The sequence below is a fragment of the Lactuca serriola genome, chromosome 5, assembly GCF_051521515.1.
Source record: "Lactuca serriola cultivar US96UC23 chromosome 5, Lser_US96UC23_V15, whole genome shotgun sequence".
NCBI classification, from domain to species: domain Eukaryota; kingdom Viridiplantae; phylum Streptophyta; class Magnoliopsida; order Asterales; family Asteraceae; genus Lactuca; species Lactuca serriola.
In genome coordinates this window covers 169,717,138-169,721,467 of record NC_136412.1, presented here as the reverse complement: position 1 = coordinate 169,721,467, position 4,330 = coordinate 169,717,138, and positions in this window count along the sequence as shown.

The following is a 4,330-nucleotide window of genomic DNA, read 5'->3' as shown; positions in this document are numbered from 1 at the left end:
CCCGGAAGGGCGTGGCTTTCAGTTGGGGCCCGGAGCAGCAGGCCTCATTCGAGACAGTTCGCCAGAGATTGTGAGAAGCCCCAGTGTTGGCCCTTCCGGAGGGAATGGAGGACTTTGTGGTATATTATGACGCGTCGATATCGGGACTGGGTGCGGTGCTGATGCAGAGAGGGCATGTGATAGCATACGCATCGAGGCAGCTAAAACCTCATGAGACGAGGTATCCTACGCACGATCTGGAGTTGGGGGCTGTGGTGTTCGCCCTCAAGATCTGGCGTCACTATTTGTATGGGGTTCGGTGTACCATATACATGGACCACAAGAGCTTGAAGTATCTGATGGATCAGCCCAACCTGAACCACCCGGGCAAAGCTAACGTGGTAGCCGATGCCTTGAGTCGCAAGGCAAAGAGTGCCCCTTTTCAAGATGTTTGTATGAGGTTGACAGTGATGACTCCGGTGTTGGACACCATTCGAGAGGCCCAGGTGGAGGCCATGAGATCGGAGAACCGCAAGCGAGAGCGAGTGATTGGGCAGATATCAGAGTTCATTGCCAATAGCCGGGAGCTTATGACCTTCCAGGGACAGATTTGGGTGCCATTTGAGGGTGGGGGCATGTGCTATTTTTATGGAGGAGGCGCACAGGTCGAGGTTTTTAGAGAGGTGCTTGACCTGTCGCAGGGTTAAGGCTGAAAAGAGATTATTGGTGGCCCTGTATGAAGAGGGATGTGGCTTGGTTTGTAGAGAGGTGCTTGACCTGTCGCAGGGTTAAGGCTGAGCACCAATGTCCGCATGGCAAGTTGCAACCGCTTGAGGTTCCCCAGTGGAAGTGGGAACATATTGTTGGGTCAAAATATGGTTTATACTTTACTTTTCTAGGCAGTTGTATTTTTCTGTAATATTTGTGAATTTATGGTCTAGTTTACGGCCGTAAACTCATTTACGGCCCATTTGTTTCCGGCCCATGTTCCCTAGTATAAATAGAGGTGTTAGGGTGAGGAGTACAGATTGATGAACACGAAGGGAGTTTACGGCCAGAGAGAAACAGTACAGATTGATGAACACGAAGGGAGTTTACGGCCAGAGAGAAACATGAGCTTTTATGTGTGTGTGAATCTTTTGTGTAAGGAACTTAATTCATATCATCAATACATTCAAGATTCAACATATTTTTCTTCTCCTTCTCTTTTATTGTGATCTGACATCATCCGTTTGATTGGGATTCCGCACCATCAAACGGATCTGACTGATACACGGGCAAATTAGGGACTTACAATTGGTATCAGATCCTGGTTGTATCAGCCAAAAGGATTTATTGTTTCATCCAAAAATCGAAGATTCTGTGTTCTCGGTCCAAGCTTACGGCCGTAAACACCGAGTTCACGGCCGCAAACCAGTCAAATTCATCAACCGTGAAGTCTAGATTCTTGGGCCGTAAACTCTATTTTGGAGCATTATTTGATCTTATTTTTGAAATATTTTTGCGTTTTTGGCTAGATCTCGCAAAAATAAAGGGGGTTTGTTCTTCGTGTTTTTCATAAAAACGGGTTTTTGATCGAGTTTTGGAGCAAAAAAGGGCAAAAAACGGTGTTTTTAGTCGTAACCAGTGAAGGGGTGGCGGCCGACGGCTAGGGTTTCGGAGTTCACGGCCCGAGGTTCTCGGTCCGGAGTTTACGGCCCGAGGTTCACGGTCCGAGCTTGCGGCCTCGGATTTTGCGGTCCAGCAGTCTCGGTCTTCGCCTCGCACCTCGGTCCTTGTCATCGCTTCGCAGCAACCTCGCAGTAGTAGCAACCCTTCGCATATAAAAACTAGTAAGCTAAGGTGGAGGTGCCGGGGTTCGAAATCGGGTCTCCTCCCTACTAGTCCACGCGTTTAACCAAGTCTTCTACGCTGCATCTTGGTTTAACCCTTCCGAATTTAATTCATAAATCTTCTTTCTCGGTTCTAATTTTGCATTTTTGACACTTTTAACCCAAAATTCACTTTTTTTTTAGTTTTAAATTCTATTTTCATCCAAAATAAAAAAAATAATAAAAATAATAAAATAATAATAATAATAATAATAATAATAATAATAATAAAAATTGTTTTTATTTTTGACTTTTTATTTCAAATTTTGACTTTGACTTTAAACTTTGACTTTTTCGTTTAATTTTTAAAATTTTAAAATTTAACTTTTCGGTTTGACTTTCAAGTTTGATTTTTTCAAGTTTGACTTTTTCAAGGTTGACTTTTTCACGTTTTACTTTTGAGTTTGATTTTTTTTTTAAATTTGACTTTTAAGTTTAATTTTAGCTTCTAGTTGTGTTTTTTAATCGATTTTAAGGTCTACGAGGGAGTTGAAAACATGAAAGAGAGTCGTCAGGATATGTTAAGACAAAATTTCAACATTTTTATTATATCCCTGGAGAAACCCTCGAAACTCAGTTGCAGCGATTTACCACAATCACTACTGAGATGAATATAGCTGGGATCTTCTTGTCCAAATCTGAGATAAACAAAAAGCTATTGAATTCACTTCCGAAATCGTGGGATATGAACGTGGCTATCATCAAGAAGACAAAAGATCTCAATCGTCTTAGTATTGCCGATGTAATTTGTAACAGCTCGGATTCCCAGGTATTATTTATTTAATTATCTATTTATTTTTGATGATTTGTGAGGAGACTCGGCGAGTTGGAGCCTAGACTCGCCGAGTATGATCGCGGATTTGGACGCGGGTTCCCGCCTGGACTCGGCGAGTCCAAGGAATGGACTCGGCGAGTCCGCGCTGTTTAATGAAACCCTAATTTTTCGGGTTTGGAGCCTATTTAAAGGGCCTTATGGCCGCCATTTGTGCTCACCAGTCCCTTGAGAGAAACCCTAGTGAGCTTGAGCGTTTGGAGTAAGTCAAGGAGCCATTATTGACCTTGGAGGTGTTATCTAGCATGGGAAAGGAAGCAATAGCCAAGGGGGAAACAAGAGGAGCCACTTCCTGAAGATTTGAGGTCCAGAACATCACGTTTGAGGTACTATTTTCGAGCCATTCTCTGTTATGTTGATGTTCATGTTGATTTAGGGCTTATTGAGCCCTTTTGTGGCTAGATCTAGTGCTTCCTTGGTCCTTTAGGCGAGTTAGGTTCTGGATCTAGACCCTTGGAGGTCCAGAGTGTCCCTTTGTCCAAGCTTTTTATGAATCCATGGGGGTTTTGGATTGGGGTCTTTGTGCTTAAGGTCAAAACACCATTTATGAGGCATGGGGTGTGTTATGAGCACCAAGACATGAACTTTACGTGATGAATATGCTTGGGAGGGTCAGATCTATGAGTTGTTGGAGCGGATCTGACCTCAGAAGTGAGATTGAGTTAGTGCATGGTATGGACTCGCCGAGTCCGAAGAACAGACTCGGCGAGTAGCATGAAGTTTGTCCTTGACCACTCAACGAGTGGTCTTGCCGAGTTAAGGGTCGACTCAGTGAGTTAGGGAGAGTTAGAGAGGGTTGACAGATGGACTGAGTCGAGCTGGGACTCGCCGAGTTGTTCTTGAGACTCGGCGAGTTGAGTCGTGGTGGCCCCGCGATTCATGCCAGGTGGAACTCGTCGATTCAGGGGAGTACTCGACGTGTCAAAAGAGAATCCTAGAAGAGTTGGTGAATACGTATAGACTCGCCGAGTCCGGTCAAAATTGACCGTTGACCGTTGACCAGAGTTGACCAGTGTTGACTTGATAGGGGTAGTCAACCTTAGTGGTAAAAGTGTTAATTAGAGATGTATGATGTTATAGGAGGATTATAGCTCGGAGGATCGAGCACGAGTGATTTCCAGGATTCGCGGGTTATCGAGATATACGAGGTGAGTCTTCTCACTATACTTTACCTTGAGTAGGTAATCAGAGTTATGTGACAGAGTATGTGTATGTTATGTGTTGTACTGCATGATTTCTATGTGATTTATGTTGTGCATGTTTATAGAGTTGGAACCGTAAGGTTCCCAGAGTTAGAACCAGTGGGTTCACAGAGTAGGGTCTACGGACCCACAAAGTTATAGCCTCGAGTGGCTAATATGTGTTATGTGTGGTATTTTGGGGAACTCACTAAGATTTGTGCTTACAGTGTTAGTGTTATTGTTTCAGGTACTAGTGATGATCGTGGGAAGGCGCCGGCTTGATCTGTACACACGCAAGGGATTTTTATGTGATATGATCTTGGGATTTTGTATGATGTGAGTTGAAGATTTAAACTTGATGTTTTATGAAAATTAAATTAAAAATGTTTTTATATTTTGCGAAAAATTATTTTGAAATTCACGGTGTTACAAGTTGGTATCAGAGCCTTGGTTTGAGGGATTCGAGT